We start from the raw sequence: 25,001 nt of genomic DNA on the forward strand, positions 1-25,001 counted from the left end.
ACTGGGCCCATCAAATGCCTTCAGGGCAGTTATTTCCTAGGTGTCTGTGCAGTAGACACATCTCTAATCTCATTTCTCGAGATGAGACTCAATTGTAAAGTATGACTCTAGATCCCAGTTTCCTCCAAGTCAGGAATGTTCAGCTGCAGGGTTTTGGTCAGATCTTGTTGTGAAGTTTGGATCTGGATTTCCCCCAAAGTTGAAGGATGGTTCTGATCCCAGAGCTTTAGTTAGGGCCCATCTATTGAATCATAGATATCAGGCCCTCAGAATCCCCTCCCCTCTCTCTGGGAAAGACGCCCTTAAGAACTTGCTGTATGTGCTATCAGTTAACATTAATTTTCACTTTTGGCCAATTACTGCATGTGTTCCACATCCTGCTTTCTTAATGTAAAATAAATCCAGGAACTAGATCAGCTTAAATTCTTTAGAAAAACCCTTGCTGGAAGATATTGGCTGGTGGAAAATTTAAAGCATTTATGTTAATATATTACTTGTCTTCTAGCAAGAAAGGTTTCAGAGCAACAGCCGTCTTAGTCTGTATTCGCAAAAAGAAAAGGAGGACTTGTGGCACCTTAGAGACTAACCAATTTATTTGAGCATGAGCTTTCGTGAGCTACAGCTCACTTCATCGGATGCATACCGTGGAAACTGCAGAAGACATTATATACACACAGAGACCATGAAACAATACCTCCTCCCACCCCACTGTCCTGCTGGTAATAGCTTATCTAAAGTGATCATCAAGTTGGGCCATTTCCAGCACAAATCCAGGTTTTCTCACGCTCCGCCCCCCCACAAACTCACTCTCCTGCTGGTAATAGCCCATCCAAAGTGACCACTCTCTTCACAATGTGTATGATAATCAAGGTGGGCCATTTCCTGCACAAATCCAGGTTCTCTGGAAAAGCTATTTTGAATCAGAGGCTGAAAATGTATTTGAGCTAATCACGTGAAATCTGATTAACAGATTTATGATGGAGATTTGGACCAATGTTACTGCAGCAAATGGAATCTGGCAACCTTGGGGATATGATTGAAAGGGATTCCTACCTGCCCAGATGACTCAGAAAGATTAGTAAATGGGCCTTGAAAAATAGTAACATCTTTTGACTATAGCTACGGGCTTTGGAGGGGTCAGGACTAGTCATTCCTTCAGCCTATATGTGGAGGAATAGCTGTGAGGATGATAAAAGTCACCCACAGGAGTTGTGCTGTTTTAATGTCAGCTCCCTGTGACTCCACAGTGAGGCCATTGGTGGTGGTACTGGGGCCAAGATGATCTCCAGCTTGGCAAGGCCCTTGCTAAGGCCACACATGCATTGTATCTGTTAAACTACCCCCCATTCAGTAGTTTCAGCAGCCCTGTCATCTAAGTTATTTCACTGCCCATTATGAGTTAGCATTCAGGGCTATATTTCTTAGGTTGCGCCATAAGGGCCTAATTGCTTAACCCAGTGTGTTGTGTATTTGCTTTCCTCCTGTGAGTTAGCACTGTCCTGTTGGAGAGAGACATTTAAATGCTCCTTAAAAGGAAATAATGCATAAGCAAAAGCAAAATTGTTAACACTTAGCTGACCCTCTAATCCCTGATCAACTGCCTGATTGTATTAAAAGGGAACTCTCAAGGCAAATTTAGGCTGTGTGTGAAGAAGCCTAATTCTACAGATTCTTACTCCCATGTGCAGTCCTTATGCAGCTGAGGTGACCAATAAGGAAAAGACCTACAACAAACCATCTTCCACTTAGGAGAATTAGGCCCTGAATTTTACAAAACCCAAAGACAGGCGGACAACAAAAAACTTTCCATGTTTTTTTTTTAAAATGTCCTGAGAAAATAAACATTCCCCCTCCCTCCTTTCAAGGTGCTTGCACTCCAAACTTTACAGCATTGTGCATAGAGTCTGAAAATTATAGGAGGGAAATGATTGCTGAGATCAAAGAAGTCAAGCAGCTCCAGCACGAGGCACAATAGAGTCCATGCTGTTATATTCGCTGTGGTAACCTGCAGATTAATGTTGTTTCACTGTGTCCTTGACAAGTATTATATCTGAGGAAAAAATGAAAAAGATAACATTTAAAACAAAGTTTTCATAATTGTTTGCAAGGGATTTTGGTCCCAGGATGGGGCTTTGTGGTGAGTGTAGGGCATGGTGACTGCAGAGCTGATTCTCCATTGCCCTGGACCTTGTCTACTCAGTTACACCTGTACAAAAGGAGTATAAAATGCTACCAGATCAGAAAGATCGTGTCTTACACTCACTGTGCACTGGCGTAAATGACTGCTGCAGGGCAAAGGAGAACCAGGCCCTCTGTAGATTCATGCAAGGGAAGCAGATGACGTTAATAATTGAGGCAGCATAGTGTGGTGGTTAGAGCATGGGCATGCAAGTCAGCAGACTTATGTTCTAATCCTAGCTTTGCTACAGTATCACACTATGACATTGGGCAAGTCACTTCACCACTCTGTGCCTCGGTTTCCCTATGGGGACAATACATCTCTGCCTCACAGGCACAGAAGATGTTTTAGAAGAGCAAAGTATTAATATAACCATAGAGGATTTTAATGAAAGTTTGCATTCTAAACTCAAGTCAAGGCTTTGTCTGTTGCAAGGGAAACCAGATGCAGTAAACCCTTCTAAACTGTCCTTTCTGACAAAAGAATTGGGCCTGATTCTCACTTACACTAAAGCCCTTCACACTCTTTGGCAGAGTAAAAAGGGCCTTAAAGTAGATGTAAATATATTGTATTCATTTTAAGACCCCCTTTTTGCTCCAAAGCAGTGTAAAGGGGCTATACTGTAAATGAGAATCTGGCCCATCATTATCAAAGTGCAATGCACAGAAATATCTGTCAAACTAAATGTTTACATTCCTAATAAACAAATATTCTGTGCCATGTGGCTGCTTCTTCCTTAGAGTTTAATTGTGGAAGGAAGTTTCCAACTGGGAGCTAATGTTTTCTCAGGTTAGGATTGGGAATACTAGGCTAGATTGGTTCCCCTTTCATTAATGAACGGGTGGAACCCAAGTATCTACTCTGCTGTTGAAAGTCTCTCTCCATAGCCAGGTTCCTACTCAGAGCTCCGACAGCTGAGCCAGCTTCAGAAAAAGGGATTTTCAAGACTGAGATGACTATCCCTTCCTTAGGCAAAATCAATTTGGTACAGGAAATAGTAGCAGCCACAGTGACTATCTTTTAATGATCTGGCTGCAGGATGAAGAAGCGTTCTAATGTTTTTCCTTAAAGGAAACCTCTTACATGAGTTCATAATCTAGGAAGGTATTCTTGAGCTTTTTTCTCTCCAAATGCAAATGGATGCAAGTGGCCTAAGAATTGCCATAGTCTGATATAAAGCTATACTCTGATTCAGTTGAGGAAACTGCTCTTCATCTTGATGTTTATTCTTTCCTCAAACAGAGCAGCTACTACAATACCTGATATTTCACCCAGCTCAGTTCTCATGCCAGGATGTTGCAACATAGCTGTGACCTTGTGGACGTCAGATTTTTTTCTTAGCTGGACTCCCTGGTCATTCAGAATTTCATGGCAAGAGCAGGGATAGAGCACAGATCATCATGCTCCGAAAGGACTGACTCTTACCACTTGTGCTGCAGGAGACTCTCCTTTACCTGTCAGTAGTAGAGGGGCTATGACATTCAATTGAACTGTTCTGATTCCATCGAGTGGAGGGCAGTGCTACATAACACAGGCCAGTTCATTACAGTATTACTCTTCAGCTAGTCGTTCTACTGATTTGTCAGTGCTTTTATATTCTCCAGTGTTTAGAGGAGGTGTATTATAACTCAGTTACCTTGATAATGATACCTTGTGTCTGTGGGATCTGTTTCGTAAAAGTGCTTAATGGGTGTTAAAATTAAGTCCTTTGAAAGAAGGTAGTTTCCAAAGGTCTTAATAAATAAGGCTCGAAGAGGAGAAGTGACCAGCTCAAGGGCAGTTGCAGACTGAGGAATAGAACCTAGGAGCACTAACTCCTAGTCTCTTGTTCTGACAAGTAGACGATATTCCCATTCTGTGATTAAACTAGGTACATACAACTTGGAATTAAATCAGTTCGTTCCTTTCTGATATGGAGTAAGAGGGGGATGTGCCCACTGCATTGTGTGGTGGTGGGGAGTTGATATTATCTTTGCTAGTTTCACAGCAGAACTAGCTGCATTTTGAACCATAAAAATGCTCCTTCCCAAGATTTCAGGTAATCTTTTTCCTGTGCAATGCATAGTAATATCAGTGTACAAAACCCGGACTAAAGGTCTGTAGTCTTTATGGGGCCTTAGGGAGCCGAAATGGTTCCACTCAGATCACATCAAGATTGAGGAACTTAGTTTTCACATGAAGCAGAAACTCAGCTTGAGAGAAACCACAGAAGAAAATTCCAGTGGAAGCAAGAAGTATAGCTAGCAATTTAAAATTGCTATACACACCTGCCAGCTGACCTATTGCCTCCCCTCCCTGTTCACAGTGCAGCATACGCCTGGTCTCCTGAGGCATTGTGCACAACCTGACTGCTAACACAGCAGGGGCAGCTAGAGATCTAGCAGCTAGCTGCCATAAGAAATGTTGTCCCTCTACCACTACACGCACATCAGAAGGCTACATGCTACGTGAGGGTCATGCATTAAAACTTCTGACAGCTGAGCAGAGGAGAGAAGTGTGAGCAGGCTCCAAATCTGAGCTGGCTACATTAGGGAGCAGGATGGTGGGTGGTTTTCAAGGAGCCAGCGGCTACTTTACCTGTAGCCACGGCAGCATATTGAGTGGCGCTCTTGAAATCGTGCTCTGCCCCTTCTTTGCCCTGACCACCACAGGACTGGTCGGTCTGTTCCACCCCTCTCCCAGTTGGGAAATACTGGATTATGGTGTGACAATTAATTAATTATCTGGACATCTTCTGTTGCTTAAGTGTCAATTTCAGACCATGTATTATATACACTTGTGGTTGTGTGAAACATATCAATGTCATCCCTGCTCTTTCTCCTCTTTGATTCAGTCTGTGTTGGTAAAGGGCTCAGAATTGCTGTACATGTTGATTTTTTTTTTTTAAGCTTTTCTGACTCAACTTGCTCTAGAGCCTGAATTTAAGTGAGGGTGGGAGGGGAACCTTGTGGCACCATTTTAAATAATGTGTAATGATGCTATTAATGCCTTATAAGGAATGAATGCTGCAGGGATCAGAAGGCTCCAGCTGCGCTGTCTGTTACCCCTCTAAAATTGATGGACTGTATCATTGTAACAAGCCTGTTGCAATAAAGCCACAAATAACATCTGAGAAAATCACAGATGCTTTCAACAAACTTCAACCTTCTGAGCTTTTAATGAGGGGATGGGGGGAATATTTTCAAAGCATGCAATTTGCACAAAGAGCTAGAAACATTTATCTAGGTTTATAAATTGTTAGGATAGGAAACCAGCAGCATGGTGTCTGTACAAAGGGTAGACTTCTACTGGTGCTATTAAATTCTGGGATTTGGAGCTGGTGGCTCCAAGATTGCAGAGTTAAATAAGTTCGGCATCAATATCTTGTTTCCGTTAGAATGGACTCCGTTAAAATTAAAGTGCATTGGTAAAGATGTTGATGCCCAGTGACATCCTTGAACAAATTAATAACAAACATTACTTATTCCTAAATTTTTGAAGATTTTGCAGAGGATTTTGCTGCACAAACCCCCTTAGTCAATGGAAGTTATAACTTAATTCCATGAATCTCTGAAAATTTAGGAGCCAGGATAAGCAAAACATCGGGCCTATTCCCAGACTGGGGAGCAGAGACATTACATGACTCCACTAATACTAATAGGAACTGCCCACCGAAATCTGCTGTGCAACAGTACATGGATTTGACTCATCTGTGTCAACAGTCCAAGAAAATTATTTAGATTAAGGACACTCTTTTCCTGGTTCACCAAAGGAAATTGAGCCAGGATCTGATTTTAGTTGCTCTTTGTGATGCAAATATCCGATCTGAATGGTGACCTTTCTCCATATAGTATAATTGCTCGATTGCATTGACATCTGTGATTAAAGAGACTGTACCTAACATTAAGTTAACAGAGCCCCCAGTGCATTCCTTCATATTCACCTGTGCATGCTACTTGGCTGAAAAAATGGAAAATGATCCTGAGACTATTTAATATACATTCCTTCTGGGATCCTAAGTATCCAATCCATGAGTAAATATGCACCATCTCCCATAAGAGGGCTTTTTGTAGCATAGTCTTACTGGTCCCCTTCCTATGCTATACAGAAGCTGAATGTAACAAACAGTAGAGGTGTTCATTGGGAGCTTCTACACCAAAACCACAAACCTCTTCCTCTTGAACTAAAGGAGAACTTTTTAGCTGTAAGAAGCAGACTGTTTATAGAAGCTGAAACCAAAAACTGGAGGAAAACGAGGCTACATGTGGGAATCCAATGTACTACTGCTGTGTGTTATGAAGGGGTGATCAGCAAGAGGCTTACTGGGCCAGTAGTCTGCAAACATTTGGACCGGTGGGTGTCTGTGAAAGCTTGCATTTTGTTACCCAGGAAAGCCTGCATCATGCTTCAAGGTGATGTTTTGTTATAAGAGAGACAACCTGACCAGCTTTATTGCTTATACAATGCATGGAGATGTTTTATGGCATTGTAAAGCTTAGGAGTGTATACATTGTCTGGCTGTGATTTTTTTTTTTCCCCCTCAGGCTTCTGTCTTCTCTCTCAGGGTTTATCTACGTCACTAGAATCCCTAAGTAAAGCTGCAGGCTGGTCATGTACTGTCAGTAGGCAGCAGTGAGCAATATATTAGCATGTACCCCTTGGTAAACAACTTGATTAAGTTCACTTGGTGGGAACATTTAGACTTTGTTCCGAACACAGATATGGAGCATATTGAGCACTGTGTATTAAATGTGTATAATCTGAACTGACAGTGGTGGGGTGAAGACCCTGTCAGAGGGGTCAGGTGCAATAGTATTTTCAAAATGTTTGATGACGCATTCTCAAGGCAAAGCTTTTCTCTTCAGAGCAGTGACTGGCACAAATGACTCAGCAGAATCAAGAGAGAATAGGGGGTGATGCCACCAGAGGTAGGAACATTATCCCAAATCTCCCTTCGGTTTGCGCCAAGAACTTTTTAACAAGGTGCTCCTGTGAGTTGCCTCTCCAGCCTCCAGTCACTGGTAGGCAGCCTGGATGGCAGAAAGGCCTGTCAATAGGGCCTTTCACGGTTAGATACTCAAATCTAGCCCAGTTCTGAAGTGACCAAAAGTTATTACAAGCTGTTGTGTGATTGATGTGAAGTGAGTGGATCAGCTCAAGTCTGGTTCTCATGGACAGAATTGTCACCATCACAAATGACACTAATGCGGAGTAGCAGCAGAGAAGTGAGAGGCATCGAGGACTGAAGAAGGATAGCAGACTGAACAGCCCTAGATGTGATCCCTTCCAGATCAGGGTGATGCAAAGTCTTTTGGTGACACAACACTGGGGAAACTTGCACTGCTGCTGCCTATGTTGCAGCTGAAGAGTTGACTGCAATCTCCAGGGCTCTCAGTCTGTACAGACTTTAATTGGGACTCACTTTACATGAAAAATATATAAAGGTTTTTTGTATTGTCTATTTGATATGGTTTCTTTTGTGTTTTAATTCACACATCTGCTAGACTTTGGGCAACACTCTGAGCTGCACCAGACTACATGCTAGAAATGGAAAGATAGACGACCTAACGGAAAGCATCGCTCATCTGGTGCAGGATTGTTTCCCTGCAGAATATTTTCTAGCGCCTTGTTCAGTCCAGTTTTAAATGTCTGACATAAATAAACTATCTCACACACATGATTTGCAAGAATGTGTTCGCTCATTAAATCCTAAGTCTGTCATCACAGTGTAATGATTCTGGTTTTTTTCCCCCCCGCATCCCATCGCTCCATTTTTAATTTGTGTTATCTATGTACTGTGGCAGCTCTGTGGCAATCCTAGAAAGAGCAAGTTTAGACAATGTAGTTTCTCCATTTGACTCTTCCTGTTTGCTCAGAAACTGCAACAGAAGTCTTGAATTATCAGTCAGAATACCCCGGAAGAAACTATTGAATGGGTAATAGAATAAACCGTAGCGGTGGGTGACAGGGTCCCAACACAGGGCAATAGCCTCTTTCGCTCACATCAATGATAGCATTCAATACTTTCCCTGTGTTGTTTCTGCACTGCATTTTGACCCTAATGCAGCAGTCGATGCCTATTCAGAAAAATGCTTGAGTGCATGCTCAACTCTAGGCAAGTGCTTAAAGTTAAATATGTGGCTGAGGACTTTGCAGAACATTATTAGTATGGTGATTTATTGTTTGTATTGTAGTAGCGCCTAGGAGCCCCAGTCATAGACCAGGACCCCATTGTGCTAGGTGCTGTACAAACACAGACCAAAAAGACAATATCGGCTCCAAGAAAATGGATTTAAGCACTTTGGGTCTGATCCTGCTTCTGTTCAACTAACGGGAGCTCTTCCACTGAGTCCAGTGGCAGCTTGAGCAGGCCCTTGATTAAATGCTTTGCTGAATTTGGGCTCTTGTGCCTTATTAGGCAGGATTACATACTGTCACAGAGAGTAAAAAGCTTCTTTTTCTCTACATGTTTTCCTTTTTTATGAGGTTTCTGAGCCAAGATGAACCATTGAATCCTAGAAGGCTCATCAGGGAAGTCTGCAAAGAAAAAAAAAAATGATCATGCTACTAAAGATGTCGGCAACAAAATAATTATTTTATAAAGAGACATTTCAGTTTAAGCATAATTGGAGGGCAGTTTTCTCCTCCTTCTGTCACTGGTTCAGATCTGAATATTGCTTGACCTGTATTTTAGACAAGTGTCATTTTTGGGAGGGGATTTCACAGCTGGGAGAAGCAAAGAAGGAATTATTTCTCCTCGGTATTAGTTTAAAAATAAAATGCATGGTAGCTGGGTTTGAGTTGCTCAGGGTTGACTATGTCCCAGTGGAGACAAACTAGTAAGCAGAGTGCAGGTGAAGTGGTCAAAAATGAAGTATAAATTCAATTTATTATAGGGCTATCATCATGTGGTGTGTAGGTATGGGGGTGTGTCTATTATGGTGGCAGTGTGGATCAGTTTGATTTAAAGTGGTGCAAACCGCTACCCTAATGCAATAACTAACTCTCTCTCTCAAGATCCAGCTGATCCACACTGTTACCATAGTACGATAATAGTCATACCCCACTCTGAAGAGTTTGCAGCTTAATGAAAACAATAAATAAATGTCTAACTCCTAGGCCCCACTTCTGCCTTCTCACAGAGGAATTATTGCGAGCTCCAAGTGTTCAAAAATCATGAGTTTGGACAACTTAACTGATACTGACTTTAAAAAATACTGTTTGTTCTTGGGTCATGTTTTCAAGCTTTCTTCCACAATCATGAGAACTAGAGACTTATTTTTGTTCTTTAGGTGAGAAACTCCGGTTTCATTTAATCACGTGACTCTAGGAGCTGTACCATTAAGCAAAATGCTAAATGTGGGGGGAGACTCAGTAAAGTCACGAGAGCTGGGAACTCTACAAAGGTGCAACTCCCATTGATTTCATCTGCATAAGTGAGGGTACCAGTATGTTTCTGGCATATAGATATTTTGAGTAAAATTCAAAAGTGAGTCTGATTGTAAAAGGAGTTTGTTCTGGTGTAACTTACATCCTCTTCCAGCCCCTACCTTGCCCATTTCTGCCCTCACTTACACATGTATGGTTCTCACATATGTGAGGGCAGAATTGAGCCCAGTTACATGAGAATATTTTAATACCTGGCTCGCATGTAGTGCTTTTTCGTCTGTAGATCTCCAAACATTTCACAAAAGAGGTTAGTTATACCCATTTTATAGATGGAGAAACTAAGGCACAAAGCAACATGTCTTATCCAAGGTCACCAGGCATTCCAGTGGCAGAGACAGAAATAGAACCCAGGTCTCATGAGTCACACTCACATGATTTATCCACTGGGCCACGCTATTTTTTTGAGCTACAACTTAATCATGCATTGATAAACACCACTGAACCTTGTTCCCCAGCTGGGTAAATATTAGGTAGGGTGGAACTGGATTCCAGTCTGTTACTTAGCAAATGGCATTAGATGTAAACACAATATATCTGTCTTCTTATAAAAATATTTGCTTACCTCTCTGGTCACTCTTGGTATTAAAAGCACATTTAAAGCAGATTGGTTCAAAAATTGGTAGTGCATTTTTTTTTTTTTTTAGGGTAGAACTCTAACGAGGGAGATGCATGTTGGATTGATATATAACCATTATAGTTCTACAGAAGCAGCATTGTAGTGAAGGCAGATTTGACTTGGCTAAAGGGTATAAATAGCTGAGCAGCAAGACCAAGAGAAGTGGCAATAGAAGTGATTGCAATCCATACAGTTATTACAATCTCACCCTAACAGGAATTAGGCTCTCTACATTTTATATATAGAGAGAGTTCCTATTAAGGTGAGATTGTAATCACATCTATTGCCACTTCTCTTGGTCTTGCTGCTCAGTTATTTATGCCCTTTTAACCAAGTCAGATCTGCACTCATCCTTTTCCTTACTGGGAATTGCAAATTAACTTCAGCTTTATATACAGTATTTCTTTATCAAACTAACGTAAACCAGGGTACAATTTAATGTGTTACTATTTTCATGCTTTAGGGAAGGAAAAAAGCCTCAGCTTTCAGGGCAAATTGTTGTAAAAATGTTACCCAGTGCTTTTTTAACATTTATTTTTATGAAAGAACTTGGGTTGTTGGTTTTTGGGTTTTTTTTGTTGTCTTCAATAAATGCCTTTAAGTTCCTGGGGCAGGTAAGGAGTCACTGTTGCTTTAACAAGGGCTTCTTTGCTCTGGCTGAAGACCGAAATCTAAATTTAGAAAACAGAATGTTGTTGCAGATCTCCTTATTAAGACCCCTACTGTTTCAGCAAAGCCTGAACCCAGCAACCCTGGATAATATGAAACAGGAGTCACTTATATGGAAGCAGGCAACAGGAAAGGGAAATGACTTACCTGTGACTAGGGTTCTCTGAAGATGGCATCCTTTGTAGGTCCCTTGTGCCTCACGCTTTCATGTGTGAGATTCCGTAGCGTGTTGAGATGGCAGTTTTTTGAATCCTTCCACTGTGGAGGTTGGTGCACATTCCTCTATCATAGAGTTGGGGCAAATATCTGAAAAGCAACTTTGGGCAAATATCCACACAGATTCATTTCTGCAGCATTCACTCCCTTTTTGTGTTGGCTTTCTCAGGTGTTCTGCCCAGCAAGTAGGAAGAAGGAGAGACAATGCATCAATTGGACTGGATTGGGAATCAGAAGATGTGAATTGTATTCCTGGCTCTGTGACTGTCCTGGTGTGTGAGTAAGTCACTTCTCTCTGTGTCTCTGATTTCCCCTCCCACCTTTTGTCTGTCTTGTCTATTTAGACTGTCAGTGCTTCGGGTGGGGAGTGGAGGCTGTCTCTTACTGTATGTCTGTGCGACTCACTGCACAGTTGGGGGGCCGTGATCTCAGTTGTGGCCTCTAGGTCCTACAGTAATAAAAATAACCATTGACTATAGAGTAAATGCTTAGTCATCTTAGCATGATGGAGGCTACCTTCACTAAACTCGTAAGAAGATACTGTGTAGGTAACAGATTTCAGAGTAACAGCCGTGTTAGTCTGTATTCGCAAAAAGAAAAGGAGTCCTTGTGGCACCTTAGAGACTAACCAATTTATTTGAGCATAAGCTTTCGTGAGCTACAGCTGCTCATGCTCAAATAAATTGGTTAGTCTCTAAGGTGCCACAAGGACTCCTTTTCTTTTTGTGTAGGTAACAACATGGACAAAATGAAATAGTGTGGGGACTGGTGGTTTTAATGGTAGTGTTTATGCCTAACCTCATAACCTTGGTCCTCTAGAGCTCAGGGAGAATGATCTCTGTATAGGGAGTAAACACTGAGAGGGGAGGAAAATACCTTTTGGTTGCAACCTCCTCTATGCAATGAAGGAACAGCATTCTCTAAGCGAAAACGCTCCATCCAGTCCTTCTTGGGTGTTAGGATGCTGCTGCTGAGGCCCCTTGAGGGTGAGTTGAAGGGGCAATCAGCAGGGCTTCGGCAAAAGCTCTGAGAACAATTTAGGATCTCTAAAAATAAAAGAATGAGTTTAGATGCAAAATGTGCCCCTTCTATAGCCTGGGGACAGGGATGTAGGAAGAAGTGGAGAAAAGATACATAACTTTTACCTTAGTCTTGTTTCATGGACTTCAGATCAGGCCTAATGCAGCAAAATGCTAGATGTCTGATGTGCTATCCAGTATCCCAAAGAAATGCCACAAGTTTTAAGAATTCTACTGAATAAAACAAAATCACAAAGCAGAACTGTATGATTGCTGCTTTTATCAACTTTCATGCAAAGGGCCTGATCCCAAGCCCATTGAAGTCCATGGAAGGACTCCCATTGATTACATTGGGCTTTAGATCAAGGCTGAAATACAAATGCCAAAAATTGGTGTCCCAATTCTCCTCTCATTGCTGTAAATCATGGGCTTCAGTGGAGTTGCACTGGCTTAGGGAAAGGAGAATCAGGGAATGTGACTCTCCTAAAGGCTAAGGATTCTCAATAGATTTTTCTCTCACTTCTGATATTTGTTTTTGCTGTGATTCTCGGGCATCACATGTGGTCACCAAACATGCGTAGTCTCCTAAGGACCATTGCACTAGCCAGAGTGACCATGGTTGATGGCCTTGCATCGAGCATTGTGTAGTGAAGTTCCCAGATCTGGTTCAATCCTGCAAATCCATGAATCTTGGTGGGTGGGGATCATGGGTGGTGGCAGGTAGGGTCTCGAAGGAGAGTTTGAGAGCGCGGTGTGCTGGACTATTTATGTCCATCCTGGTGACGTGGCCAAAGAGAACGCAACACTGCTTTTGAATGTAATTATAACATTTTGCACAAAGTCAAACCACTTTGTCCTCAGGATTTGGCACTGACCACATATGGAATACCTCTAGCTTCTTCAAGTCTGCATGTAAGAGGGTCCAGGTTTCTGACCCATACAAAAAATACAGGTAGTACACAGGTGTGATAGATACCGAACTTTGTCTTAGCACAGAGATATTTTTGCATTTATAAGCAAATGCATTCATGCAGGAGGCAACGAGACCTATTAGTCAAAGAACATCTGGTTTGCTGCAACCATTTGAACTCTGCTTGCAGTGTAGGTCGATGAACTCATCAGTGCTCTCCAGGGTACACGACCCCACCTGCACCAGTGGTTCTGGTGGCCCAGCTCCAAGGTTCTGGACCTTAGTCTTCTCCCATAAGATGTTCAACCCCATAGTGAGGACGCAGTCTTGGAGACCTTGGAGGGTGGGGCTGAAATTCTCTGACTTTTCCATATACATAAGGTAAAAGCAGCAAGGAGACTGCTAGAGCACTGAGAACTAGCTAGGTCAGGTAGATGGGTGTTTCACTGGTGAGAGAACTAATTGGCTAGCTCTGCAATCTGCTATTATATGTTCTGGTTCTTTCCCAAAGATGGCAGGCAACTAGTCAATGCCTGTATTAAGATGTTTAGGACTATAAACTTATATTGACCCTATGGGAACAAAGCAGTAGGAGAATAGGTGAACTTAGAGAACCCTTCTAAAGACTGGCTTAGGAAAACATAGCATTATACTACATGACCCCTGTTGCTTTTTCTTTGAACAACAGGATTTCCCCAGAGGTTAATGGTGGCTATGCTGTACTGGATGGATGAAGATATAAAGACTGCAATATCATCAATGCCCTGAGATACTGATGCTTCTCCCTAAGAGGTCATCAGTAGGACTTGAACTCAGGCCTTTTAGCACCAAAACATATATCTCTCCTACTTCGGCTAATAGAGTTAGTGTCAGTGGGTAGCAGTAGTAGGCTGTTATACGCTATGTGAACCAGTCACTATACAGGGGCATACTTCAGAATAGTGCTCCCATTAGTAGGGCCCTACCAAATTCACAGCCATGAAAAACACACCCTGGACTGTGAAATCTGGTCTCCCCCGTGAAATGTGGTCTTTGTGTACTTTCACCCTATACTATACGGATTTCACAGGGGAGACCAGTGTTTCTCAAACTGGGGGTTCTGACCCAAAAGGGGGATGGAGGGGGGGTTGCAAGGTTATTATAAGGGGGTTGTGATCTTGCCACCTTTACTTCTGTGCTGCTACCATCAGAGCTGGTGGCTGGAGAGTGGTGGCTGCTGGCCGAGGGCCCAGCTCTGGAGGCAGCAGCACAGAAGTAAGGATGTCAATGCCATACCGTGCATTCCTTACTTCTGCGCTGCTGCTGGCAGCATAGAAGTAAGGGTGGCAATACCACAGCTCCCCTACAATAACCTTGCAACACCCCCCCATACACACACGCAGTTACAACACTGAAAAATTTCAGATTTAAATATCTGAAATCATGAAATTTACTATTTTTAAAATCCAATGACCGTGAAATTTGCCAAAATGGACTGTGAATTTGGTAGGGCCCTACACAGAAAATAGCTTCATTACAGTTTACTGGATCTCAGAAGTACACAGTTGCATATGACTGATGATTATGAACACATAGAAGTAATTGTTGGGTTTTTTTATACTGTCCAATACAGTACACCTAGAGAACATCTTCTGCACCAAAAAAAAAAAAAGTGTGGGCAGAGGGGAGGAAGTGATTTTGTCACTGAGGGCTTGGGTTTTTAATCTCTGTTCCTCTCTCCTTAATGTTTCTCCATGCTCTCAACATAAAGAGGAAAAACAGGACTAGAAATATTTGTTTCCCTGTGATCATTTCCAGAAGCACTTCTGTAGATCTTATTACTGCTATGTATGTGACAGATACAAACAGCAATAACTGAGCTGTATCATGCATCATGTGGGCTTTAGACACTGGTAACTTCTTTGCATTCACCACTAGGTCCCCACTTTGTGTTCTGATGCCTTCTGAGTGATGGGTCTGAGCTGAGCATTGTCGTCCTACTGAGTGCACCAGAACATTATCCTTAATGCGCCAAACAACAGTAAGAGAATTGCCAAATTATTCATTAGAAATTAGATTTCCCCCCCCTCCCCCGGATCATTCTTTTGCACAGTAGCATGTTATTGCAACATCAGTTACATAAAGCAACTAGTGACTGTTAGTGTCAGTTACTCTGTCCCCATGATCTCCTCTGCATGTGAGATTTCTGTGCCACATACTATATGAACTCCAGCTCCAGGCAAATAACATAGTTTGTTCCTTTAAATAAATTTGCAGGGATTCGTTTTAACTCTTAGATGATTGTAAACTAAGAGTAACTCATTCTAATCAGGTTTCAGAGTAGCAGCCGTGTTAGTCTGTATTCGCAAAAAGAAAAGGAGTACTTGTGGCACCTTAGAGACTAACCAATTTGTTAGTCTCTAAGGTGCCACAAGTACTCCTTTTCATTCTAATCAGTTGTTTTCTTCCCTGTAAAGATAAAGGGTAATGTTGTTAAATCTTATTAAAAAATGTCCAACTCATAATCCCAGAGACATCTGGTCACCTTTTCCATCCACAACCTGAGGATGTTGTATGCAACAAGATAGTAGCCTCTCTAGGCTGGAAACATCATGATACAGAACAGGGGCCTGATGACACAACTTTTACTCACAAATAATCGTGTCAAAATCAAAGGAAATATTGCAAGTAAGAATTACTATCAAGAAACCTGTTATGGGTTTCGAGGCTTGATCCTGTGAGGTACTCCAATGGGACTACTCATGTTTAAAATTAAGCATGTGTTTAACTGTTCTGCTGGATGGGGGCAGGTTGCTTGACAGCTTGCAGGAACAAGTCCCTCATGGCTATTTATATGAGAGTTCCAATCACCTGGATTGCACTTGTACATGGAACATAGTAGTAAATTATGATGATCATAAGCTGTAGCTTTGCTCTTATTTTTAAGTGAATTCAGTTCCTATGGAAATACTGGACAGAGACCCCTGGGAATTGCAGTCCCTGATTTATCGCATCAGGTACAGTGAAGGTAGAAACAGTGCAAGCTTTCCCCCAGGCCAACATGCCTTGACCTGGATAATGGAATTACACCAATGATAGATTTGATCCAATAACTGGAAGTATGGAGTTGGAGGCTATTGTGCTACAAAAGTCTTTTTTTTTTTTCCCTGTGCTAAGTGGTGAAATTCAAACCTTTGTAGAGGAGCAAGCCAGAATCCTATACACCTCTTAAATCCCAATTAATGCCATAGTGCTTTAGTAGGACATAACTAGTGCGTAGGCCTTGTGGGCTTAAATTGCACTTCAGTGATATATTTCACCCATGCTGAAACAGATTATGGAATACAAATCAGCAGTGCCACCCCCAATCATTGAAAATCATCAGACCCCAAAAAATCATGGGGCTGGCTTAAAAATCATTAAATTAAAAAAACTCATACCTTTGGAGTTCTTCTTTGCTTTCTGGTTTCTGAGACTTTTGGGCTCACTTGCATTGTGTTTTCAAGCTTTTCTCTGCAACCACGGAGGTTAGGAACGTACATTTTAAAAATGAAAGCTGATATTCTCAGGAATTCACATGGCTCCAGGAGTTGGGGCTTTAAGAAAAACACGTATAACATGAAACTTTCACTTAGATCAAAGGAGTTGGCAACACAGAAAAGCTGACTGCAGCAGCAAACTTTAGATTCCATTCCAGTACAGCTTGGTAACAGAACATTGGTCCTTGGGCATGTGCATGTGTCCCAGTGCCCAGGCCACACCTGAGGTTTGGATTTGGGCCCATTTCGAGTACCAACTGGGCTCTTTTACATATATTGACAGAGGATTCACTGATCACTTCGACGCAGGATTGTGCCAGATAGTCTCCATGGAGCTCATGATTCAACTGCTATGTCAGAGGAATTATCTGACCAAAGAGAGATGCACCATTCTTCTGTCAGTCTTTAGTCTTGAACATTCCCAAGAAGCTTATTGCTCTGCCTCTGAAAACCCAGATGGGGAGGGAGGTGCAAGTCTGTGTGAAAGGGGTTTGTAGGGGATGTTTGTCACCTTGTGTAGGGAAGCAGAACTATTATCTCTATTCGTAAAGCCCAGCTACACCTTTTGGCAACGAGAAGGCTATTTTTGTCTGGATTAAAGTGAGATGAAAGCTAATCCTCAGGATTTCAGGAAGATCCCTGAGATTTAGCATTTTATGATCATACTTTATTTTTAGCTGTAGCTTATTTTTAGCTGCTCCTTGTAAAAATTCAGCACCTACCCAAAGTCTCCTCCCCCTTCAGCTCCTCTTACCCTTTGTAGGCTGCATAAAGAAATGGTGGATGCTTGCTTGGTGTCTAGTAACATACCCAGATGCAGCATACATGTGAAGAACAGGAGGACAGACTGTAGGGTGCTATGTTGCACTGGCTGAAAGATGGTCAAAATGAATTCTGCTTTGGCAGATGGGGAGGTAATAGGGCTTTCCCATCTCTAATGTCTAGGGTTCTTTCATTTGGTGGCGCTCTCCATTAGCAAAGGGAGGTCCCAGTTGTGATATGAGCCCCATTGTGCTGTGAACTATTATCATAAATATAAAGGGAAGGGTAACCATCTTTTTGTATACAGTGCTATAAAATCCCTCCTGGCCAAAGGCAAGACCCTTTCACCTGTAAAGAGTTAAGAAGCTAAGGTAACCTCGCTGGCACCTGACCCAAAATGACCAATGCGGGGACAAATCTGGAGGGGGGGAGGGGGACAAAGGGTTCTGTCTGTCTGTGTGATGCTTCTGCCGGGAACAGATCAGAAATGCAAGCCTTGCAACTCCTGTTAAGTTAGTAAGTAATCTAGCTAGAAAATGCGTTAGATTTTCTCTTGTTTAATGGCTGGTAAAATAAGCTGTGCTGGAGGGAATGTATATTCTTATTTTGTGTCTTTTTGTAACTTAAGGTTTTGCCTAGAGGGATTCTCTATGTTTTGAATCTGATTACCGTGTAAAGTATTTACCATCCTAATTTTACAGAGGTGATTCTTTTAATTTTTCTTTAATTAAAATTCTTCTTTTAAGAACCTGCTTTGATTTTTCATTGTTTTTAAGATCCAAGGGTTTGGGTCTGCGTTCACCCATACCAATTGGTAAGGATTATTATCAAGCCTTCCCCAGGAAAGGGGGTGTAGGGCTTGGGGGGGATATTTTAGGGAAAGACGTCTCTTTCCCTGTTCTTTGTTTAAAACGCTTGGTGGTAGCAGCATGCTGTTCAAGGACAAGGCAGAGTTTGTACCTTGGGGAAGTTTTTAACCTAAGCTGGTAAAAATAAGCTTAGGGGGTCTTTCATGCAGGTCCCCACATCTGTACCCTACAGTTCAGAGTTGGGAAGGAACCTTCACAACTATATAAACACCAAGTAAGAGACTGTCCCTAATCCAAAGCACTTACAATCTAAACAGACAAAAGATGGGAGAAAGGAAGTGGTATTATTGCTGTGTTACAGGTGGGGAACTGAGGCACAGAGAAATGAAGTAACTGACTTACAGTCAAGTGGGACATCTATGGCAGAGCTGGGAATTTAACCCAGATGTGCTGAACTGCAAACCAGTGCCATAATCCTAAAACTGTCCTCCCTCTCTAGCCTCAAATGTCTATTTGCGGTATCTGTATAACTCCAAAAGGTAAGACAGCTTAGCATTTATTTTCAATCACCCCTAAGAGCATCCTCTTTCAATCACCGTGGAATGCAAAGAAGAGATATGGACCAAATTCTGTTCTCTGGTACCCCAGTTTAAAGCCAGAGTAATTCCACTGAATTCAGTTGTCATTTTGCATTTACACTGGTATAACGGAGATCCGAGGCTGGCCCATTGTTCTTTCTTTCTGGTGTTGGAATGCATAAGCCTAGTGGTTCTATAAGTTACATCTTTAAAAGAAATAATTTTGCTGTATCACATCTTTGCCTCCCTTATTTGCATTTAATTAGAGAGAAAAGCTTTCTATAAACACAAAGGGCTTAATTCTCTCCCCATTACTGGTTTTGCTTTATTGAACTTAATGAGAGTTGAACTGATGTAAAGAGAATTAGACTCAAGAGAGTTATAGGTTTGTTGGCCAAACAAACCTATACATGTAGCTGAAATAGTAACTTGCTTTGAAGAATTAGCACCTGGTCCCTTGAAGCTACCCACTGAAAGGTTCACACTGATATCATGGAAAGTCAAGTTCACATCTACCATATGGATCAGCTGTAGAGCACACACAAATTGGAGAAATTAATTGAATAAACTGAGAATTGTCCACAAACAGGGGGGAAAAAAGTCAAATGTGTTTATGGCTCAACATTATTTGTGAATTTCCTCACTGAATACTTCATACCTTGCAGATCAGTGCAGATATTCAGAGTTCACACTGGTCCCACAAGAAGTCTGTGGCAAAGATAGTGCTTGAACCAGGCATTCTGTGCGGTAGCCACTACATACAATTCCTTTAGTTATGTTGTAGTTTGGGGATAATAGCATTTAGGAGCCCAAAGGTTAAGTTGAAAAATAACATCTTATTCAAACTACACAAGCAGGATAAAGTTAATTCAAGGTCTCAGTGAGTTCCCTTTTTTCATTGCATTTCACCAGCAGGATATTGAGTGACAGCTCAGCCAATGAAACACAAGGCAGAAGTATTGCATCATGGGCTGATCATACCCCCCTGGGGGCAGCACAGCGTTCACTGGACCTCTGCTCAGGAACTCAGCCATGTTTGTTGCAAATAGCCCCTGTTGGTAAGTATCACTCTTGCTGCTGACTATCACCATCTTGCTGTCTACATTTTATCATCCTGCCTCCTTAAAGACATTCCATTTCATCACTGAAAACAAAGTACTCCCTTACCACTGTCAGGTTTGTGCTACCCACAGTATTACCTTTATATTTGTTGTTTAACACTTATACTGCAACAGCATCTAGAGGCCCCAGCCAAGACTGGGACCTCAAAATGCCACAGAAGATCAGTAGCAGAACAAGGAATAAAACCCAGGTCTCCTGATTCAGTGCAATGGCATGCCCACTAGATCATGCTACAGTCCCATGGCAAATCTATAAAGCAGAATCAAATAAACAGTTTCTGGTATCCAAAGCTCTGAGTTATTGATAAGCAATATACCCTACTATACGCCTGGGTTTTATATATTCAATTAATTATAAAATAATAACTTAGCATAGGGTTAAGATACATGAAGCCTGAGTCTTGGTGCTCTGTTTAATTTTTGGATAACAAGTCAATGTTTAAATTCTATGGGCCAGAGTCTGTTTTCAGCTACACCAGTGTAAATGGTGGCAACTCCACTGATTTCAGTGGATTTACTTTGATTTTTTCGCCCAATGTAATTGAGAGCAGACTCTGTCCCTGCTGCATCACACACACTCTGTTTGGAAATGAAGAGTAAGAAAAACAAAAGGGAAAACCATGTTTTTCTTTTTAAAAATCAATAGGCAATCAAGGCAACACAGGCTCATTCATCAAAATAACCCGAGCCAGGAGGTGAGGTCTTCTAGCTGAAATCATTCTCGCTAGCTCATTAACATTGCTGTCACTACTGCATTCATGTCAGTTTCAGAATTCTGTAGCTGTTTCAGACAGTAGTGGTTGGTATGATACTGTCTCCTGCCTTTTCCTGCTTTAACCAGTTGTTAAATAGTTTTATGTGGTTATGTTCAGAATATCCTTTCCCTTCTTTCTAACCCTCCTTTGATCCCCATACCAAAGCTTAGAAGGGCCTACAAGCACGGATACGACACCATGATCTGAGTGTTCCGACCCTCTGTTTGCCAGAAGCTGGGAATGGATGACAGGAGATGGATCATTCGATGATTGCCTGTTCTGTTCACTCCTTCTGAAGTATCTGGTATTGGCCACTTTTGGAAGATGGGATACTGGGGTAGATGGACCATTGGTCTGACCCAGTATGGCCGTTCTTAGGTCTGAGTGACACCAGCTGGTCCTTTTGCACCTTCTTTTCAGGAGTTCCGCTGCACTTTCTAAATCACTAGTGAGATAAACCTCACTTCCTGCCATGAGTCAGGGAAATAATAATATCCCCATTGGACAGTTGGGGAAACATTGTACAGTTGAGGCGCAGAGAGATGAAGCACTTTCCAAGTCCAAAGAACAGCATGCAGAGCTTCTGCCTCTCACTCCTGTCCTTAAGCCCAAGACCACTCTTCCTCCCTGATCTGGTTGCACACAGGGTCTAAGGACATGATAAAGGGATTCTCCTTCCTTCAATCCACAAGCATGGTGGGACTGAATTCCCACCCATTCTATCTAGTTTGCCCTGACCACCATAGTATCCAAGCATCTCTCAATCCCCCTGTGAAATAGGAGAGCACTATCCCATTTTGCAGATGGGGAATTGAGGTACAGGGTAGATTAACTGAGAGATCCAAGGTCACACAGGAAATCTTTGGCAGCGCCAGGAGTAGAACGCAGGTCTCTTGAGTCCCAGTCCAGTGCCTCTGTTAGATAATCCTTCCTACCCCTGCCCTATTAAGGTCTTTAGGTGGTAGTAGCAGCAAACCCTCCACATTCTCTATGTTGGGAAAGTTAGGCCTATGGCACTAATTTAGCAACAGATCCAGTGGCTGCTCCCCTATCTCTTCCCTAGCTCATGGAGCTATGGGGAAAGGCACCATGAAGCAGAGCTCTGGTGCTCAGGAGGGGTAGTGTCTCCCCTGCATGGTGTAGCCCCTTTGCTATGTTCCTCTGAACAGTGGAAGTGCAATCAGGGACTTTCACACCTTCAGTAGTGGGGTAAAAAAGCCAGCATAGGGCCCATAGGAAATAGGGGCTAAAACCGAGTTAACACCAGGACACATGATGAAGCCCAACCACAAAATGCCAGCGGAAGGAAGGAATGGCCATTAGTTTCCAGGAAACTAGATTCTTGGAGTTGGATTTTCATTTACACTAAGGCCCCTTTTACACTGTTCTGGGTTTTATGTCCACTTTAAGGCCCCTTTACACAGCCAGAGCAGCCTAAATGGGCTTTGATATGAACGAGAACCAGGCCCTTGTTCTTAAACTCAGTTTTTGTTTCAGGGTATAAAGTAGGGGGTGCAGATAAGCACCCTCCCTTTATCTTTACTCTTCAAACACTCCATTCACTGTGGCCCAGAGGAAATGTGACCTTGTCCATCTTGCATGTACTTAGTAGAACATGGATTATGTGAACTCTGCAAACAGATGGTGGTGATCAGCAGGAGAGTTCTGTGCCAGGAATGAATTTTTCACACAAAGAGGGCATTAGCAGTGTAATAATAACTCCTAGGTACAGTTTCTATTAAATTACTTTATATGGAAACTCTATATGTCCCTGGCACAGAAATTAATAGGTGCTCAGGCATACCCTGTTGACTTGTTAATTGAAACTCTGTTTATTTTACAGGTAATATATAGGAGTTAAATCAAATTTTAAGTCTAAGGATTTATGACTGGAACAATTTTAATGCTGAATTAGCCCCTGTTGAATATACCTTCCTAAAATAATAGCGTTGGTTCCAAGAACCCACATTTTTAGCCTATGCTGATCGCCCCTTGAATGAAAGGAATAGTCTGGCAGTAGCATAAAACACCCCAGGCCAATTCAGCCCTGGTGTAATGCTGCAGAGTTAAGTGATGATCTTGGCTGAGTATTTTATGTCCTGTGGCTGGGCTGTGCCATGCGGTCAGTGCAGCGCAGCCATAAAGCTGGTGTGTTCGGACACAGGAGGATAAGCTCTGTGCAGTGAGATCTCTCAGCAGCATAGAACTGACACTGTGGTTCTTGTATCACCACGGCCACTGCTGCTCTAATAGGAGACATGGCCAGGAGGAAAGGAGCATGTGTGTTGCTTCCTTATGCCCTCAGCAATCAGCAGCACAGGAGAGCTGGGTTCTATTCTCAGCTCTTCTGCCTTGCAGCATGGCCTTGGTCAGTCACTTCCCCTGTTTGTGCCTCTGATTCTGTTCCTGCCTTGTGTTTGCATTGCTTATTTCAATCATTAGCTCTCTGGGACAGAGACTCTCTCTCTATGTGCTTGTGTAATGCCCAGCACATTAGACCCCAGTGTGGATCAGGAGCTATTGGAATACCACTACTGAGGTCAGCCCTTTAGGGCTGTAGACAGCTGGCAAAAGAGACACGAGGGGACTGACACAGCTGGCCTCAAATTAGGGGAGCACAAATGCTGCTTTTGTGCCCCCATCCACCTGTAAAATGGGGGTGATGATACTCACCCACCTTCTGTAAAGCACTCAAGTCCTGATTTTTAATGGTATTTAGGTATTGCTGTGAAACACCTAAGTGATTGGGGATTTAGGCTCCCAAGTGCCTAAATCACTCTTAAAAATGAGATTTAGGCTCCCAAGCAATGCTGAGCACAGCAATGACTAAATACCTTCAAAAATCTGGGCCCCAGAGACTTCCAGAGGAGAATCACTATTTAGTGCTAAGTACTGTAAGAAGTGGAGGAGGGATTATGGATGTTGCAGAGGTTCCTTTTCTAAAATCTGGGACAAAATGTATATCTACCCCCATCTTGGCGCAAACTGTAGAGCTGGCAAATTCAGAGAACATCATGTGCACTCACTGGCGGTACCGATCAGAGAACATCCTCTGAGCCCATTGCAGATAGTGGGTTAGAGTCTTGTAGTGTCATCTACATCCATTTGAAGTGGGGCCCAGTGTTACCAGATGTACAGTCATAAATTTCTTTGTGCTCCCTTTGCACTGAGGTAAATGATGCACAAGGTAATGGTAAATCAGGCCTAGGTCTTGGAGTTGGGAGCACCCAATGGACCTACTGAGCACTGCATCCCAGGATTCACAGTGAAACATACAGCAGTGATCATACAGATGTCTGTTGTAGCAGTACTTTTAATTTCTGAACACAGTAGCTGCTTGAAGGAGTCTCTCCTGATCAAGAAAAGAAAGAAAGGTTTCTTTTCTGATACGGAGGAAGCGGGGAACATTGCTGGATGACTCTTCACAAACAAAAGCAGACTGGTTAAAGCATCAAGAAATGTTTACATGAGCCAGTACCCATAGTCAAGGTTCAGTCCCTCCACCTTTTAATATTTTTAAACAGCTGATACTGCATCTCGATCAGTCTTTCTAATACAGAGGGAGAATTTCATGCTAGACACATGCAATTCCCGCCTGTCTTGCAATGTTTGGCCATGGAGCAGTGATATTTCTCTGGGAGCAGGAAGGGCTGTGTACAAGCACAAGCAACAGGATTTGTTTGTTGGGTTTTCTTCTTTGTAAAAATGCTGCAGATCAGCAGTGAGCTGACATCTCCTTTCATCCACCTTTGGTGTAATGGTTGTTATAGCTCTCCATAAACTGGGAACAAACAAGAAAGGTTAATATTTAATTAGATATTTTATTCTCACTCTGCTCTTTCTTTTGGTTGACAGAAACCTTGCAAGGTGCTTGTTCTAAAAGCAAATGACAGGAAACCAGTGATTTATATTTATATATATACACACACAAGAGAAATGCAGGTTTGAGTAATGAAATGTACACAGAGCTGCTTCTGTCTATACACAACATTGTCAGTAGGTGAAGTCTCTGTAAGGCTTTTGTTGTAGCTGCAACAGCTAGCCTGCAAATGGAAATACTTTCCTTGCATCATAAGATTCTACACAAAGGAATTAAGATTACATATGAGCACTGAATGTTGCCTGGTGTAATAGATCAGACAAGTAACAAAATTAAGATGTAAGTGCTCAATTGGCTTGGAGCACAGGCACAGAGTTGTAGAGAGATCTTAATTAAATCACAGACTAGATTCAGTAATGAGCTCTGCATAGGTATTTATAGTTTACAAATTCCATTGAATTAATTCAATATTGCTCCTTTTTTTAAAAAAAACAAACAAACACGGCCTAGTCAATGTCAACCCCAGCCCAGATTCTGTCCTCAATTATATTGATTCCATGGAGTTGCACAGATGCCAGTGAAGGCAGAATTTCGCCCTAGG

At 42.2% G+C, this 25,001-nt stretch overlaps 1 protein-coding gene across 4 annotated transcripts in view; it reads left to right on the plus strand.

The window, feature by feature from the left end:
• YPEL2 (yippee like 2) overlaps window positions 1-25,001 on the plus strand; it is a 132,095-nt gene that overhangs the window by 82,377 nt on the left and 24,717 nt on the right. For 2 of the 4 annotated variants that reach the window (XR_013348270.1, XR_013348275.1), the window contains 2 exons: window positions 11,278-11,388; window positions 19,617-19,762. The gene's annotated coding sequence lies outside the window, so the exon portion shown is untranslated. Of the gene's footprint in view, window positions 1-11,277; window positions 11,389-14,954; window positions 14,986-19,616; window positions 19,763-25,001 lie in introns of those variants that run through there. The other 2 variants (XR_013348271.1, XR_013348272.1) reach the window with 2 other exon arrangements.

This window comes from Eretmochelys imbricata, chromosome 17, assembly GCF_965152235.1.
Source record: "Eretmochelys imbricata isolate rEreImb1 chromosome 17, rEreImb1.hap1, whole genome shotgun sequence".
Taxonomy (NCBI): domain Eukaryota; kingdom Metazoa; phylum Chordata; order Testudines; family Cheloniidae; genus Eretmochelys; species Eretmochelys imbricata.